The sequence below is a fragment of the Seriola dumerili genome, unplaced genomic scaffold (assembly GCF_002260705.1).
Source record: "Seriola dumerili isolate Sdu_G_001 unplaced genomic scaffold, Sdu_1.0 BDQW01000161.1, whole genome shotgun sequence".
In the NCBI taxonomy this organism is placed as follows: Eukaryota; Metazoa; Chordata; class Actinopteri; order Carangiformes; family Carangidae; genus Seriola; species Seriola dumerili.
The window spans coordinates 7,670,472-7,690,406 of NW_019174416.1; the positions used below are offsets into that span (position 1 = coordinate 7,670,472).

At 40.0% G+C, this 19,935-nt stretch overlaps 1 non-coding gene across 1 annotated transcript; it reads right to left on the minus strand.

Annotated features, from left to right (window-relative positions):
- Positions 1 to 18,894: 18,894 nt before the first annotated feature.
- Positions 18,895 to 18,966, minus strand: trnam-cau. The gene has a single exon. It is a non-coding gene; the product is annotated as a tRNA-Met (tRNA).
- Positions 18,967 to 19,935: the final 969 nt, after the last annotated feature.

Here is a 19,935-nt window from a genome sequence, read left to right on the forward strand (position 1 = left end):
GTTCACCTGATAAGCAAGTCTTTGCAGCGCAGGATGAAACCCTCGCAGACACAAAACTCCTCAGAGAACAGCATGGTCAGTTTCAATTCCAGGACCTTCTTTCTGTGAGGAACCAATACTTACCACTAAATCACTATATTGGTCCATCCCTGCATGTCAGTATAGCAAAATTATAATTCCACCTTCATCCTCTATGTGACCAGTGTTCTGGTGTTCCTGAAAGGAACAGATCCATTTCCAAAGGAAAAATATATCTATATATAGTTATTTTTTGGTGATTTTGCCTTTATTGTTGAAAGGCAGTGAGAGAGAGACAGGAAGTCTGGGAGAAAGAGAGGGATAGACATGCAGCAAAAGAGCTGTGGGTCAGACTCAATCCCATGGCCGCTGTGGTTAGGACTAAACCTGTATGGCACGCGCTCTACCAGGTGAGCCACTGAGGTGCTCACCGTTTCCAAAGGAAATATATGCAGTTCTAACCCTGTATGAGCTTTTGCCAGAGGTGGGCCAACATCATTCTCTTGCAGGTCACAGGTAAGTTCTAGCTATGAAGTCCCAAGTCAAGACCAACAAGTCACAAGTTAAGATCAACAAGTCACAAGTCAAATCTCAAGTGAAGGCCAACAATTATCAACTAATTTCCCAGGACAAGAGCGGCAAGTTCAAGTCAAGTCCCAAGTTAAAACCGTCAAGTTCCATCTCAGATCCCAAGTTAAGACCAGCAACTTCCAAAATAAGTTACAAGTCAAGACCAACAAGTTCAAAGTGAAGACCAACAAGTCAAGGCAAGGACCTGAACTTTGTGCCTCAAGTCCTAAGCAAGTATATTGTTATTGGCTGTCTTCAGGTCTGAACTGATAACTGCATCTTCCTCTCTCGCATAGCATTCAAAGAATCACTCATTGGTGTTTAAGTCAAAGTCAAGAAGAAAGCATCTTTTGATTTTTTTCACGTCAAGTCTAAAGTCACCTGATTTTTAACTCCAGTCTTCCTCGAGTCCAAATCATGAGACTTTTGCCAGAGCCCTTGATTTTCATCAGAATCACCTTTATCGGCTAACTCTACTGGCACATACAAGAAATCCGACGCTGTGTGTTGGTACCTACTAATATATTCTTACATACATTTATGTCTGTGTATATTACAGTGTGTTTCCCACGCAGACAGAGAGGAAATGTAACAGGGAAACAAAGAGACTTCAAGACAGAATATTTCAGCTTGTACATTCACTATATCGTGCATTTATATGTTTCAATACAAACTTCCTCTGGTGCCATCCACAGTTATTCCCCTTAGGGTGCATGTTAACACACAAGGGGGGGGGGGCTTCCACAGATGTCCCTTGTGTTTTCACTGCATTAATATTTCAATATACACACAAGCACACACACACGCAGTTGGATATAGCTCATCTTTAAAACATGATTTTTTTTTCTACTCACCTGAAGCAGGCCTTTAGTGCTCACATGGCATTTCATTGTACATCTGTTTGCACAATTAACATACTGTAAGCACAAGTACAAGTGCATATGCTCATACACACACAACAAGCACACACATATACATACAGTACATACACACTTTACCTCTCTGTAACACAAACAGGATTAACTTTTGCATAAAACATGACATTTTGGGCACTAGAGACAAACTCTCAGAGGACACTTTTAGGAGTTTTACTACTTTGTACAGTTTAGACTAAAACAGTGAGAGAAAGAGATGAAGAGAGAGTCATGGAATACCTCAAGAAAGACTGAATACAGTGGGATCCAAAAGCCTGAGATCACTTTCCCATTCAAACCCACTTTGGCTCATGCTTGACACTGAATGATTTACAACAATCTTTTGACTTCAAGGCCTTAAATGACCACTCGATAGGACACAAATGGACAAAAGACTGACATCTAAAAGAAGTGACATCCTTAAGATAAGAGGCCTTGTATTGAGCTTGTGGCCACAACAGGAATTGATCAAAGTAAACATTCCTAGCAACAAAACTCACACAAGTGGCTTTAAGTGAATACATATCAAATAGTGGAGCAGATGGGCAAACCAACTGTGCACTTTATGACTAAAGCATGAAAGTTTCAGCATATAATCTACATACCCCAGGGTTTTATTTCAGACGTGGAGGCAATTTGTAAGTGACCTCTGGTAACCTTGAGAGGTCACTGACCTCAGCATTGCATTTTTCCAGTTTTTGCCCCCCATTCCTCCATTATAATTATGTACATCTTTGCCAAAATTGGATTTTTGTTCTAATAAAGATGCTTGTTTGCTGCTATGGTCGTGTAACATAATTTTGCTTTGAGCACCAATTTTGCAGGGGGGACTGCAGACATTACTGCACATTAGCGAAATGCTAGTTTGGTCTGGACCACACTCATTACTCCAGGGGGCTCTGCCCTGACCCAGAGGTCACATCTGAAATGCCTCCATGTCTGAAAATAAACTTCATGGTTTATAGAAACACTGGACAAAGTTTCATGCTTTAGTAATAAAATGCACAATACCTTCCATATACAAGACATACACAACGCTGCAATCTGAGGACACACGGCTTCACAGTCACATATTTATATAATCAATAAATGTCTCAAACAAACACAGACTTTCTATACTGGCAAGCACTTTATGTTGCCAAAGACATGAATTATTTAGTCCGTCACATCTTTATTTTCTTTAACAACAGAGTAATAAATATGTCAATTGAAACAAATAAACACATATATATTAACATCTTTGAATTTAATAAATGGATGGCTGAAAAAGTCAGCTTTACAACAAGTGAGTAATAAAATTGCCTCATATTTCCATTGACAAGGTCATATTTAACTGTGCATGATGTTCTGACTGGCCCTGATGTCTTTCATTGTTCCCTGTCAATAAAAAAAAAGAAGGAGATTCACCAATCCATTTACATTTGGGGGAAGTATCATCATCACTTCTTTTGGTTTGAAGTGTGATGATAACATCATTCTGTTAGATGGGAATCCAGAATTTATAAATCTGCAGTAACCCAAGGAGGCACATCACAGAGAACAAAAATGAGCATTTCCTACCCAAACTGAAAATGTAATTCATTTGCTGATGAGCATTCATTCCCAAGCACTTCTTTGCAATGAAGAAAATTAATTATCTGGATTGCCAGACTTCAGATTGATCCAGCCTAATGTAATTTGAGTTAAAAGGTCTGATTTGATCACAATTCAGTGTGAAAGGTTCATATTGAGTCCAATAGCCATTCATTTTACTTTTTACCAACTGAAATTAGATGTGTATTGGTTGAAATGATCATGTTTCAAACTATTTCATTTGAAAGAATGAAGATACAGTTAAAATAAACCTTGCAACAGCTGTATTATCATCTGGGGAAAATCTAACATTGTTTCTCAATATTTATTGTGAAAGAAAATATTAGAAGCATGGTCCGAAGCTCACAGCATGCTCAGTGACTTATAAGCAGACTCCTCTACTCATGTCAGTGCGTGAGCTGCCGTTGCTCTCTACTGTAGAAAAAGAAAAAAGAAATCTCTGTCCCAGCTTTTACAGTGGCTGTATTTCACCACCGTACAGCACATGTGTTCTTTTCTCCTTGCTTTTCATGTTTGCTTCCAAAGTTGTCTTGTAAAAAACAAACCCATAGGTCATCTGTGCGGCAGGTCATCATAACCCAGAGTTACATTTTGTTGCTAGACGTCATATAGTGGCCGTAGTAATTATGACAGGAGCAAAGGGAAGAGAGAAAAAGTCTGCATCAGGAGGATGTTGTGGTGGATGGATGGGTCAACAAAACACAGGAATGTGACACAGGAGAGCGGTGTTCAATTCCCGTATGAAAGTTTGTTGTTTCTTTGCTTGTTAAACGAAGTTAACCATGTTGTTATCGTTGTAACCATGACAACAAAGATCGTCTAATGTTAAGGAACTACTTGTTTGACCCCAAGCTGCAACCTCCGAGGCTGAAAAATGAAGCCAACATCATTTTCATCAACAAGCTGCTTGAGTCTGGCTCCAAAAGCAAGTCAATCCCCACAGACTCCCATGTTAAAATGTCCAACTTTACAGCAGAAATAAACATGTTTACAGCCTGGTACAAAAAACAGTTTTGGTCTCTATAGCTAATTTCCTCCTTCATGACAACTACAGGGGGTGTATCATAAATCAACTATTTACATTTTATTAAGGTTTAATTGAGGGTGTGGCTGCTTTGAGTGACAGGTGGGTGAGTGTATTCTTGCCACCACCTGTCATGCACCAAAGTCCCAGTCAGGTCACTCGCTCAGTCTTGCGAGTCAGGTACTGATAACAAGATGGCAACGGCAAAGCAGTCCACTCTGAGCTTCAAAACCGCTCTTCAGCAACCTGTGGGTGACGTCACATCCATCTTTATTTTGCAGTCTATGGTTTAACCCAAACAAACATCTTCTCCGAAACATAACCAAGTCGTTTTTGTGTCTAAACCTAACAAAGCCATGACTGTTTATTATTGTAACCATGGTGACAAAGGTCCGGTATTCCACTGTTGGTACAGTCTGCGTCTTTATTATTGTAACCATTAGAACCAAAGTCTGGTTCGCCTGACGCCGTAGGGGCACTATTTCAGGAGACACTCCCATGGGTCGTATCAGAGGGGTTGAAAAAAAACAACTTCTGTGTCAACTGAGTGTATATCCATATTATTTAATTTGGCTGAACTGACCCTTTAAGGAAGACAGTGTGGCCACCTCTATAACCTGATTTCTTGTATGGATTTCACAGAAACATTAAATTAGATGAGAAAACGTGCTAAGGAGACAGTGTGCCAAGCACTTAAGCAGTAAGACACACTATTATTTCAGCAATATGATGTACCATAAAAAAGTCTGATGTCAAGGGCATAAGCAGTAGACACAGAAAAGTAATGTAACAAATGAATGAAGGACTCCCAAGTGCATAAGTAATAAGGAACAAGGTTATTTCAGAAGTCAATTATGGTTTGATGAAGCTTGCCACTATAATGGCGGTAAAGACCAAAATAAATCTGTTCAGAGCGAATTGTCTTTTCATCTGACAGGGCCCCATGTGATCATATGGAGTCTGTTTGATGCATTTCATAACCTTTTTATGACATATTTTAAGCCCTGTTTTTGGATGATGTCCCAGTTTATCATATAATAATAACTCGTTAACCTCAGGGACCATGAGGAAAAACAAGGCAGTGGCACGTTGTGAAGAGCTGCTTAGAAAGTGTAGCTGGCAGAATTGTTGTAATGGCAGATTTAAACCTCTAGTGAAGCACTCACTACAGTCTCGTTTATGGGAGGCTGTGAATTTTTGCAAAACTGTTATCTGTAGTCCAGCCATCTGATAGCTTAAAATGTCTTGCTAGTCATAGTATGCAGTATATTCTCTCTGCATTCAGTTCTGTTTCAGACAGTACATCTATAGAGAAAATAATAGACCAAGATGAGTTTAAGTTTTTCAGTTTTACCTTCTGGTAAAAGACTTTGAGCTCAAAAATGAATATTACAGTGTAATTCTTCGTTTTTCATTTTCAAGATTCTTGAATCTCCATGTCACTGAAGATATACTGTAGCTGTGAGGAATTCATATTTACTTGTTGAGAATAGCACAAGACAATAAAACAAAGTGTCAGGATTTAAGATTGAGATTAAATGTCTGGCATTTATTTATCTCTGTATGCAGTATTTAATGTCATCTGGTAACTTGTTCATTTAAGGCAAACCAAACGTTACTGAGCACAGGCAGGCATTATTAAAAGAAATACAGCCTATATGTATGTCATTACTCCTCAGCACAGTTCACAGCTAAGTTTTAAATAATCAGATAATGCATCTTTAAAAAAAAAAAATGACAGGATGGAAATAGCAATTTAGGCTGTTAAAGATCTGTAAGTTCTAATTGTCAGGAGTTGAGTGTTGTGCCGACTGTGGCTGTCACTACAGGTTAATTAGGCAGAGGTGTGCATGCTGCTGCACAGCACTAATACTGTACATGAAATCCTTTCTTTGCTTTGCTGAAATATGACAACTGTCTCCCACTCAGTATCAACCCAAACACTCAACCAACTCACTGCGCATAGACTGGTGCAACACACACCACATCTTGTAGCATTCGTCATGTGTCAGGTGACCTTTGCACTAGAGGCAGCGTGCAGACAGGAAACGTGATGGTAGAAAGGATGCGCTGATTTGATCAAATTGTTGTTTTTCTGGAGCGCTGTAACAGTGATTTCTGGAAATAGGACGTACATGCATCATCGCTGGGCAACACTGATCAACACAAAACATCTCAACACTGATGAAATTACGAATAGCAGAAACCGACTTAAAAGGTACTCTGTGGAGTTTTTTTTTTTAACCAATATGGAGCATTGATTTTGCAAGTGGGTCCATTTTGTTTGTTTGACACAATTCCACGCACTCAAGTGATGTAATACAAAGCCCCACCAATGGTTCCTCATTATTCCTCTGGCCTACAGGTGGCAGTAATGCGCCAAAAAAAGTGTCTGCAAATGCAGGGAAGAAGGAAACTGCAAGCTAGTACATGGATGTAAAACAATGCAGGTCCCAAAAAATTGCCCTTGCGAAAGTTTTATAGAGGATGAATTCAGCAACTTTGTTAGCCTGAAGGATACACTCAAACAGATTTTGGTGGGTCAAACCAGTAAAAGCTGGTAACATTGACCAAGAAGCTGACAGGGTCACTGTTAAACATTACAAACCAGTCAGTGAAGCTTTCCTTTCCTTCAGCAATCATCTATCCACTGATTGAAGTTACCACTGTCAGAGGACTGTGCTAACTGCTAACTGCTCTGCTAACTCCTACCCCTACTGACCTCCCACGCTCGCCCCAGATTTCACCAGATAGCTTACATGGACCTGCCTTTCAGAATAATTTTACAGGAAGTAGGGAGAGAGGAATTTCAATATGCCTGCCACTACATATTATAGCCTAATCAGTAGTTTGCTGGCTGGCATTCAGTAGCTTTGGCTGCTAATCTAAGTGTTGTAAATTGGTGTCATTGGCCAATAACAAATGTCCCGTTAGCTATACATTGCCAGCTAATTGGTTCTGGCAATCTAAACCCATGTAATGTCTACCCATTTCAAGCTTTTTGCATGTTGTTTAATGCCATTTTGGTGAGGTGTTAGGGGAACAACAAGTGAAAAGCAAATAGATGCTTGAGTCCAGTTAACGTGTTCTCGCCCTGGAAGCTGGCTACAACCATAGCTTAATATTTTCTTTTGGGCTAGCATGAGTTAGCACCTGCAACCATGAACTGTCACACCAACATTTGAAAAAGATATGAACAGGAAGAACAGGCCAAATGGACGCTATGCTGCTATAATGCGAATTAAACAGCTATGACACTGTCCTGAGACCATTTGTAAAACACATTAAGCACATAAATATATAAATAACACCATAACCTCATTGGGGAGTGGGCACCACACAAATCTAGTGTAGTGTTTAATAATTTGAAACGTATTACTATAAAGCATACTTTCCAAGTCCTTGTGGGGATATTACACCAGTGTTATACATGTCTTGAAACCAAGTGACATAGTGCTTTAGAAATACACTCCCACTAGAGGCCTCTATATTTTATCCATCACCCTTCTTTGGCTTCCAGTAGGCTAGATACTCTTTTTTCACAGTTATCGACTCACAGTTTTTTTCTTTTTTTTTTTCTTTTTTTTTTTTTATCATCCCTTTGCATCTTGCGTGTTGCTGTCGTCCTTTTCTCTTTCAGTCGTCAGCGCACAGCGGAGTGGCAGGAACAACGTGGGAGAGAGGTAGGCGGCGGTGGACGACATGAAGCAACATTAAACCTCCAGACATGATCCCCCTACGACGGGGGGACACACAGCCAGCTCGGTGAGCCGCTGACGCGCTCGGTGTGCCCCGACAGAAACACCTTGATGACTGATTCTGCCTCGGGGCGTTTTAATTATGCCCTCAGTCATCGTAACACGTGTGTGTGTGTGTGTAAGTGTAAGGGAACTGGTGGTGCGTGGGGGAAGTCAGAAACACAGTTGGATTTTAAAATAGTCCCTGCTGTCTGCTATTGTCTCTCATGCTTTGATGTTTCTGGTAGTGAGTAGTTAGTCATTAACGCACCCACACAATTTGGCTCATCTTCCCCTCTTTCTCATTCTCTCCTTCATTTTCTTTGTCCAGATTAACAGTCAGCACCTGCCTTTCTTTCTGTCCTCCTTATATTACTCTTTCATTACTTTATCCACAGGTGGCATTTGTCTGTTACATTTTTCTAATTCAACGTTTTCCATTACAGCATTTTGTTTGCCCCCCCCCCAATACAATAATTAACCCTACACTCTCTCAATCCCTTCATTCCCCCAACCTCTTACCCCTCCTCTCCCTCAATCCTTCATCCTTCTTCTTTTTAAATAGCTTTTTCCTTTTCTCACAATAGCACAGCAGTGTGTTCTGCTTGCGGAGAGAGTCATGTAATTTATCAACACATGGAAAATTACCGCTTATTGTTGTTGGGGAATGAACAGGGGCGGCGGTGTAAAATAGGCTTAAGCACGTAAATGAATCATCAAGCCAAGACTTTTAACTCTTTTTTTTCTTCTCTGGATTTCTATTTCATTTTTTCTCTCTCTCTCTCTCTCTCTCTGTCTCTCTTCCAGCTCCTGCTGCTGTTGTTCTCTCTCTTTTTTCCTCTCCAGCCTGATCTCTATTTCAGACTTGGTTTGTTCCATTTCATGTAGGGAGCTGCAGCTCTGACCTTTGCAGTCTTTTCTATTGTTGGTTGTTATGCTGGCGATCCAGGATTTGAAGCTTACTGTAAATACTCTCTAAATAGTGGCTTCATCTGTGAAGCAAACAAGCTTATTGTAGATGCAAGCCTTTATTCCTATTCCTATAGTATATTTTCTCATATTTCAGTAAGAAGCCGCCCTGTTTTCTGATCTGCTCCTGTTTAAATTTGCTCTTAATGCAGTTTTTCATGTCTGTTTGATTAAGTCTTGAAATTCAGCGTAATGTACTGTATCTTTCCACAGTGCTACTTTTATCAGTACAACAAAATCATGACATACCACTCTGTGGCTGTACATTTCTATCAGTGATTTAACTCACAAATTAATCCTGAGCTCTTATACTTACTTGCACAGGTTTCAGATTAAAAACCCTCTAGCAGGTCAAAACACTTAGTCCTCACATTTCTTGGTGGAGTTCCGGGCAGGAAAACTGTGGCCTTCACTATTTAGTGAAATTTTAAATGACTTGCCAGAAAATCATAACTGATATTGGGAGAAGAACACTTCAAGATCAGCTGTTGGTGGCGCTTATTCTCTAGCAAGAAGCCATTAAACCACTGCAGAAGAAGAGGATGCAGCGAAATGACAATTTAAAAAGAGCACAACAATCAAACCGCAAATGAACAAACACAACATGGATGTAGGCTACAGTCTGTTTCCATTGCACATTGTCACATTTTGTTTTTATCGATACACCAACATTTCCAAATGAGTAAACAAAAACTGTTGTGTACTGCTCATGGGACTTCTTGGTGTTTCTTTGACAGACCCACAAGACCTCCAGAGGCCTCAGCGATGATGCCTGGTGTTCCAGGTGCACCCCCCCCCCTTCTGCTTTTACCCCTCCCGCTGGCTGATGGTCATCTTGCCTTATACACCGATGGTCATCCTGCCACCTAGCTCTTGTCTTTTGCATTTGAGCCAGAGCAGGTTGCTGCTCCACTCGACACCTTCTGCCAGGGATTTGATTGCCTGCTGGAGGGCCTGTCCTCGGATTCTAAGATTTATTTATTTATTTATTTTAATTTCTGCCATTTCCACTCAGATTTTTTATGTGTATTCTCATTTTGCACAGGTGGATAGAAACACACTGTGTAATGATCAGGGACTAAGTGGTGCCCATGCATTTGCTACTGCATTGTAGATTTTTTTTTACTTATGCACCTACTGTTGTATTTTTATTATTTATTATTATTTATTATTTTTCCATTCCTAATTGTACATATACAGGAGATAATGTATGTGCACACGTGAGTGTGTGATACAGCATCTACACCCGCAGTCATTTAAACTTAAAAATCCCAGATATCAGTTGTATGAATCAGTAGGATGTTAATGAAAAAAAACTCAGTCAGTCTTATTTTATATGAACAGAGAATGGACAATCTTACACACAACATGCAACACGTCATTGGAAGTAAGAATCTAAAAGCAGTTCTGAATATAGTGAGGTAGAAAGGAGCAAGAGATTAGGGGGAGAGAGTCTTCTAATTTTAGACATTATAATAGTGGCAAAGGTTTCAAGGCCCCTTTCAAATTATACAACAGATGATTCAGTAGGCCTATTTCATGCACAATACAGCAAATTCTACCACAGATACAATCCAGTACATTTATAGCTAGAATGGCATAGATAGCCAAGGTCATGACGTCAGCCTCTGCTCCACTAGTGTGTGTAACGCAGTGTAATCGTTCATTCAACATTTCTTTAATCTGCCTTCCTGAAGAACACGTGTTCCTGCAGGTTGACTCTCCACAAGATGAATCACCATCCACTGCAGCTCTTTCTACAAGAAATCCAGACCATTTGTAACAAAGTTAAACAATGATTGAAACTACAGCTGAAAAAAACTACAAGTGCAGCAGAGTGTGTGTCGCTGTGACTACACCAACATTCTCTTCTGTAGTCATTCTGTCATCTTGATAGTTGTAATCTCTGCCTGTCGAAAATCTTCCACATTGTCTCTGTCCTGCTGTTATTACAGCTGTCCGACCTGAACATGACCTATATGATGTAATATGAAGTAGGCATAACTTGAAGTGGGCGTAACTGTAAGTATTGGCTTCTGTCGAGCCGTGACGTTTAGCCTGCAAACATCTAGCGCTTATGGGAAATGGTGTTTGTTCGTCTTCTAAAAACATAAGCATTGAATAAACAGCAATATTAGATCCTTTTTCAAAAACTTTATATAAACATGCGAAGCGAGCCACATAACATACTGTTGAGAAAGACTAGATTTGTTGTTATTAGTGTGGTTACAATTGTCAGTGGGATGTTGAATGAGGTTTTCCTCAGGCACAGAGCCTGGAAGTCCCACTTTAACTTTGGCTCTGTATAATTATGGAATAAAAACAGCGTTTCTGTTTGAAAGAGTAATAGAGTCGTGAATGTGGCATTACCATAGCATCAACCCAGCCCACCTGAATGTGTTATTCCTCAGCCTTTATCAGACCGGACTTTATATTTTCTTGCTATCATTTGAGACAGGGTCATAATTTGAATAGTATTTCTTCTTTGACACTTTAATGTCTTCTGCTGTTTACAGTCACCATAAACAGCTTGAACATATAATATAGCGTTTGCTGGGCCTCTGTCTCTTTCTGTGCTTATTCTTCATTATGCAGTTGTGCCACTGCCTCTGAGGGCTGTTTAAAATTAAATGTAAAATTCAAACGTGCCTCAGAGAAATAAAATACTTATATGCCATATGTTGCAACAGCAGCAGATAATCTTGCAACTGAAGAACAGCATTTACAGTAAGGGACCACTAAAGTTTGTCACTTCATAAACAACATCAGTATTTAATCATCTCTCTCTTTCATAGTCTTTCTAGTCTAAGTATCTATTTCAGAACATTAGATGTGACACATAAACATTAAAGTGCTGCAATCTTTGTCTCTCTCTCTCCCTCTGCACCCACTCATCTTCCCTCTCGCTCTCTCTTTTGATGGCTCCTAGGAATGATCTTTATCCGAGGAAACAGAATTGAAACTTCACTGTTAGCCTTGCTTGAATCCTCCTCCTATGTGTGTGAGAGAAGAAATACATATGTCTGCTTGCATCACACACCCAGACATTTGTCCGGGTAATTCTGTGCATGTGAATGCCCTCGTGCAAGCTGTGTGTGCTGCATGATTTTGATCCATGATAAGGATTATGTCAGAGAAAAAAAATAAAAAAATAAATAATAATCTTGTCTGTAGCACAGTTGGATTTTCAGTCGTCCGAGCACATATTTTTCAACAGAAGTCACTTTTTGCAAAACAGTTAATGCAGTGCCCAAAACTGAACAGCGTTTGCCAAAATGACACATTTCTTCAGCATAATGCTCCAAGTTACTAAAAACAAGCACAAGATGGCATGAAATTTCACCAACTAGTCCAAAAGCGTGTGAATTGTCAGATGTCTGACTGAAACTTTTTACATTTGAATCAGTCACTGTCCTGTGCCCTGACACATGCTGAAACTTTCAGTACACACCGAACAAACGTTTTCTTAGCTCACAAGAGGCGTCTTTCTCTCAAATCATCTTCACAAATGCGTTTAAATCGGTCTCAGTGAGCATTTCTCCTTCACCGTGACAATCCATCCACCTGACACAGGTGTGGCATATCAAGATGTTGATTACGCAGCGTGATTATTGCACAGGTGTGCTTTGGGCTGGTCACAATAAAAGGCCACTTTAAAATGTGTAGTTTCATTTTGAAAAAAAAAAGACACTTATTAACTGTGTGACCTGGGCTACAGGTGTACATTATTTTTTTATTATTATTATTATTTTTTTTTTTTTTATGAGTCATTATCATTATGGTGTCATGACTGTGGGACGACCATTTGCCTCATGCACTGCGACACATTTCCTTTACACAGAGTTGATCAGGTTGTTGATTGTGGCCTGTGGGATTTCGGACCGCTCCTCTTCGGGGGTTGAGTGAAGTTGCGTGTGAACATGAAGTCATACGGGCAGATCCAGAGCATCCCAAACGTGCTCAATGGCTGACATGTCTGGTGACGACACAGGCCATGCAAGAACTGGGATGTTTTAAGCTTCCAGGGATTGAGTACATCATGATGCAACATGAGGTGAGGCGGCAGGCACGACACTTGGCCCCAGGATCTCGTCACGGTATATCTATGTGTGTGTGTGTGTGTGTGTGTGTGTGTGTGTGTGTGTATCTTTTGTATTTATAGAAAAAGGCTTAGATCTTTTATTGCAACTTGTGAAATTGGTTGTAAAGACTAAAGTGTTGCATTTATATTTTTGTTCAGTACATATAAACTTTCAGTATAATAATAAATTGTCCCAATTTTGATGTTATACCTAAATTAATGAAATGTAAATACATATTTTACTACAGTATATATGTTGTGTTAACTTTTTCCAGCTATAAAATTCAGACAAAGGAGGAACAACTGCACCTCCACCAAAAAGAAATGGAGAAGAGACATTTCTTCTTTTTTCTTTTTTTCATGAGCAGGTCACACAGAGTCCAGTGACCTGCAAGACTGATGGAGCAAAACATGGTCCCAGATCACAAACTATTAAGTCTCAGTAGTGTTGATTATTCAAGTGGAACAATGTTGTGGGACATTTCCAGAACTGTGATTAGGTACTGTGACTGTGATGTTCCACATCTGGGACAATGACTGGAGAGACTGAGCTTTCACACATGTGGTGTCGCATTTTCACCAACTCTTTTTTTACCAATATTGATCCTTACAGGTCTTGATATGTGTTGACAGTTTGGTAACTTTACACTGTTGACATGTACAAACAGTGTTGGGAAAGTTACTTTGAGAAAACAATGTATTAATAATTTGTTGTAATTCCACTAAAATGGTAAATGTTTACTCATTACTCGATGATCAAAACAAATCCATTTCCAATACAATACAATACAAGTCACTGGTATTTTGCTCCGGTTTTCTCAAAGAAATGTGAATTGTATTTAAACCTAGTTATACACTGGAGATCTGACATGAAACATCCTTTGATGCTCAACATGGAGCAAAGAATCCTGAATGGAAATCCCAAACATTACTGAAAAAAACAAAATTTGACCAAGAGAAATAGAAACAGAAAAAACAAAGAAGTGAATAAATTATGATTTACATTACATATGAAAAATAGCAGCAGATGAAAACATCCGATCTGCCTGAAAAGGCGAGGAGACTGTAACTTTACTCAAATGAATCATGAATCAAAATAAACATAAACACCATATTTCCATTTGCCTTCTTCTTCTGCAGTAGTTTTATTGTACCCCACTGAAGAATCATGGCCACCAACGGCTTATTTCAATGTTGCCAGCTTTTAATATTCTCAAAACAGTAATAGATGGAAAATCGCATTAATTAGCATTTTATTTTGCTATTGCTTTGGAAATGTATTCAAGATTTGCCCTACATTTTATTCAAGACTTAACCATAGCGAGCTCAAATGAACATCAGTGAGATGTCAGTGTAGTCAGAACATGTCAGTGTAGCTACAAATAGCTTCAGATACTACACAAACACACACACACACACACACACACACAAAACCGACACAGAACCCTTCAGGCTGCAGATACAAGTCACTCACATACAGGACAAGCGGGGGCATGTCAAGCTTTGTGCCTGCATCCATCAGACTCATTAATGCCTGAGTTAGCTTCAGCTTGACCTCACTGACTCTACTCACCTTTAACTGACACTTTAAAGTGCACTTACTATCTTAAACTTTTTTTTACACTAGCTAAGCTGTGCAATAAATAACCAAAGCAAAATTGCCGGCTGGTGTTGTGAGGAAACACAATGTTTTTGAACTGTTAAAAAGGCCAGCTCGCAGTTGTGGTGAAAGGTCAGCCTTAGCATTCACTGCACATAGAGTTGCAGTAAAGGCTGAAAGAGGGTGATAGTAGTAACACATGATGTGGTGAAAAACTGTCTACACCTCAGTTAAGAATCCCACAGGCGTCGAACAACAAGTGTGTTTGTGAAATTCTAATCCAAACAGAGCGGTAAAGGGTGTAGAGCGGGAACCACACTGCATAGTCAAGGCTGAAATCTCTAATCCCACACACATGACATGCTGCACACAGCAGACCTTGGCAGAACTACATTCATTGAACTGGAAGACTGGGAAAACTGGCCTGATGGATCTGGATTTCTGCGGTGGCAGATGATAGGGTCAGAACATATGAATCCATTGACCCAACACGCCTCGTGTCAACAGTTGAGTCCAGACACGTGATGGTGGTGTAATGGTGTGGGGAATGTTTTGGAATGTTTTCCTGTTACACTTTGGGCCCCTCAATACCAATCAATCTCGGTTAAAAAGCCACAGCCTATCTGAGTATTGTTGCTGACCACGTGCTTCCCTTTAAGGGCCACAGTTTACCATCTTATAAGGGGGTCAGCCCTATGTTCCCACAGCCCTATGTTCCCACATTTCTAAGAATGTTTTGAAAATTAGGCCCTATTTTGCTCAGTTAGTGTATGTAACGTAAATGTGCACTGCAGTCCAGTCGTAGCCTTGTGAGTAAATTGTTGAATGTTGTGGAGAGCAGGGACAAGTTTTTAACCTTGACCTGCAACAATGCAGCGGGGAACTGATGACACGGTTGATTACACTCTGATATATGTGTGTGACAATAGATATCTCACTGCAACGTGTGTATAATACTTGGCCATTAATAAGGACTGGTTGATGAAATATCTGGTGATCAATCCCCAAGATGTACAATGCATTTTTTCAATCAGCCATAGTGTGAATGGGCCACCAGTATAATACGCACTGTGATTTATGAGTCTGCTGAAAAGGTATGTGATTTAAATTAGTGTTCAGTTCTTAATTACAGTAGCACTATGTCTTCTTCAGTTGGCCGGTCAACACTAACACTAAAGCTCTCTCTCTGTCTCTCTCTCTCTCTCTCACACACACACACACACACACACACTATTTAATTTAATTCAAAATAGTAAAATGTCAAATCATACTCAGTTATATGGACCACAGGGCTGTGCAACTTTTTCACTTTATTTGCAAAAAAATCTATGAAAATATAAACTTTCAATATAATCATTAATATTTCAATATTTTCCAACACTGATCAAACACCGCAGTGACTCGTTAGATAATAAGATTTCAATAATTCTGTTTCAGGTAACCTGGCATTGCATGACCACCTACACAGTGACACAGTCATTCACGATACAGTAGATCTGACACTGTTCACTGTTTATACATGGTGGTATTTAATCAAGGAGCTGTGTTTGCATTAATTAAACAGTGAACATGTATAGAAATTTCAACAACAGGTGACAGCCTCTACTATTTCCTGGTGGTTGGGATCTGGGGAGCAGCTCGTTAGGAGTAATGGCTGACACCTGGTGTGACTGCTCATCTATATACAGTAGGTGTCTGAGCGGTCAGTCTCCCTCTTCTTTAGGTTACATGTGCGTGTGTTTTGTTAATTATGGGTGCCTTAATCTATTTTGGGCTCGTTGTTTTGAGGTGAACAGGTAGGGGTGTTTTTTTTTTTTTTTTTGACAGAAAAGTGGTAATCAGATAGCAAAATACAAGTTCTGGTACAACATATGCCTGGGTCCTTGGCCCTAGTCTGGCCCATATACTGTTTGTCTGACAGCCACGAGATTGTCTGTGTATGTTTTACTTTTATAGTTTGTTGAATTTCAGTTACTGGTTCCTCATTGTATAATTTGATTTGTAGTTTGTAAACCTTGCCAAGAAGCCCTGTATGGGAGAGCTGCCATTTTGTTTCAACCATTTTTTTTCCTCCTGTTTTAAGTGTGTTAGGGAGTTTACTATTACTGTATAACCTTTCCTTTTGTATCAGTTTCAGTATTTTGTTTTTTGTTTCTGGTTAGGGTCGTTCTGTTTGTTATGTTGGCCTTCGCTGTCTCTGAAGTTACATTGCGCTTCACGTTTTGGCAATAAAACTTTTAGAACCTGATCAAAATGACTCCACACACAAAAAGTTTTGTAGAGTTTACCTCAATCTGTTTACCTAGGTTGCTAGATTTGGCTAGTGGGTTTGGTTAGCCTTGTGGAAGATTTCATTCAGTCTCCCTCTGATGAGTTGCTCGAGCAATGTACCAAGGAACATTTGATGAAAATTGCTCAGCATTACTTTGCTGAAGTTGAGCCAAAATGTACAAAGGCAAACCTTTAGAGAAGTACCTGATGGACAGGGGAGGTAAGAGTGGTGTAAGTACTTCAATGGCTGGACTAACATTTGAACATCAGACAGAATTTACAGCTTTTGAAGTTAGAACATGAAAAGGAGTTGGCAAAAAAAACAAATACAGAAAGAAACAACTGGAATTAGATGTAAAACTTGGCATTGATTAAGGAAGCTTGAATGTCTGCATTGGCTTTAAATGAGGAAATCGCTGCTTCACATTTTGATGTTGCAAATAACTTGATGTTGTTGCTTAAGTTGTGAAAATGATGTTCAAATTTGATTTTGCTTGTTTGAATGTGTTGCTGACTCAACAAACTTTAAAGCTTACTGCGTCCCGTCTATTGAGGACTGTAAAGATTACAACACATTTAAATCAGCTGTCTTGAAAGCACATGGATTAGTTCCTGAAGCGTATCGCTAGGTTTTTAGTAAGCGTGTGACTAATGCTGCCACTGGTTGCCAAAATACAGAAACAGTTCTGTATCAAAGGTCCCCTGTGGAGTTTTTTAATGAGCTAGTAAGGTCTGGAGCAACGTTTTTTATGAGTGGGTCACTGTTTTGTTTCTAGCTCATGTATGAGTGTGTACATACATGCGGGGGAGTGTGTGGGCGACACAATACACACTCCAGCCACTATTCCACTACCCGACATTTGGTGGCCATGACATGCCTACAAATGCAGCAGTGCACCGGGAAAAGGCAGAAAAGAGTAAGACTGATAGGAAGATTAACATGGAGAGACAAGAAATGCTTTTAATGTGTTTGGTGAATAGATGGCCATAAAACCATTAGTGCAGACTTTCTCCTTGGTGATAGCCATTCAAGACAATCATGATACATATATTAATGTACTAGATTTACATCCATTTACTATGGCTGATACAACATGGAAGCAGTCAAGCGCAATGAAGGAAAAAGGCAGAGTTTCTGTTTTTTTTTTTATTGTTTTTTTGGCATTCACTGCTCTTTATCAGTCTAGAAGAAATGTTGAGCATCAAACTCAGTTCTTTTACCCGCCAAGAGCTGTCTCTGCAGGTTGGAAAGCAACACCAACAAACATGCTAACCAGCTAGCCCCGGCCTGTCTCATCATTTCCCGATAGCAACGACTGTAACTTCCAACCTGCCCTGACGACGTAGCGCTGTTCGGAGGGTGTGTAACGTTAAACCTCTTGTTTTATAAAGACCACGACAGCTGGAGCTCTCGTCAAGCAGCAATCACCACCACCTGCTCTCGGCAATAAACAACATTCGGCAGCGAAAACTTAAAAAATAGCTCCTTTAAACACAATAAGCACTGTTGAAAAATGTTAATTTTAGGAGTCAAAGTTTACATTTACACATTTGGAAGATGATTTTTTTTTTCCAATGCGACTTACAGTACGGGGGTGGCTTGTTCCATCATCAAGGGACCCCACTGTGACAGCCTGGCTCAACAGCTGGACAATCAGAAAGGGGATACAACACGAGTTGGCGTTTAAAGTTCAATAATTTATTTACAATAGGAAAACTAGAGGTAGGCCGACCAATAACTAAAGAACAATGAACAGAAGAGAGGCCACAGCTGCCATCAGGTCTGCCGGGAGCGCGGGATCACTGACGACAACACGACAAGCCAGAGCGCGAACAGAGAGGCAGCAAGAGGGAAACCGAAAGCCCCCCCCCCCCCAGGACTGAATAGGGATGCCTTTTAGGGTGCACACCAGGCCCAGGTGTAGCACATCAGGCTGATTAGATCAATGTATTCAGCACTTCAAAAAGAGAAAACTACAAAAAGAAACAGGGACACCTAGTGCCCTGGTGGCGGGGTCGTCACACTAAAGACAAGAATAGTACGGGCTGCGATTGCTTTGTGTACAGGGATGGCAATGACACCCAAGATCCCTTGGAGGAAAGTAAACATATACAACTAGCAGAGGATGGTTTCGATCCATCGACCTCTGGGTTATGGGCCCAGCACGCTTCCGCTGCGCCACTCTGCTCTTATGGAGCATTGTTGCCAAGGTCTCCTACTGCACTGAAGCTGTAGGATTTGGGGCGTGGGACTTGCACTGCTGGTATGTTAAACAGATGATTATAGCATCGTACAGTTGAGATGATGCTTATCCTTTGATCAGAGAGGCACTGACAAACTGTGTTTCTCCCTCCTCTCTGGGTGGTAAGGTGGTAATTAGCCAATGTGACGCACACAGGTACATACACACACAGCAGGACCGCGTGTGTGTGTACTTTTAAAAATGCAAAGCCTCTTCAGCATGTGCCTGCAGTCACAGTTGTGTGTCCCTCATGTGTGCACACGAGTGAGAAAAAAAACAAGAGCTTACCTCAGTTGATTTTGTGTTTTCACGTGGCTTACTGAACGAGTCGGTGTCCTTGTATTTGAATGAGGGGGCGATAAATTCATTTATTTCAGCCGTCAGTGACGACTGGCTGGTGGGAGGGAAATTAAAAACTACTGCATCAGGTAAACACTGGGGTGCATTCTGTGTGTGAATGTGGTAGATGTTACTCTATGTGTGTTTGTGTGTGCATGCCCCAGAAAAAAAAAATGAAACCACCCCCCCTCCTGCCTCCTTAAAAGATTAAAAATGAGCAGAAGCAATTAGTATTTTGGGTACCAAAACAATAATTTAACAACAAGCATCAGACACAAATGCAAACATAAATCTCCACTGCTTAAGAGAATATTACATCGGGTTTAATAATTCAGGAAGAGCTAAAAAAAAATTACATACAAAGTAATTATGGAAAGGTAATAAGTACATTTTCCAGGCTTTTCTTGATTTGTTCCACTGAAGCCTCATTTTGAGATGTGATATGTGTTGATTTAACACATTCTGAATACATGGGCCTCTGAATAACTGCAGTCATTTGGATGTCTTATTTTAGTGTTGTGAACATTTTCTGCTGTTGCACTGACTTTTTTATTTTTTTACTTTCTGTTAACAGTA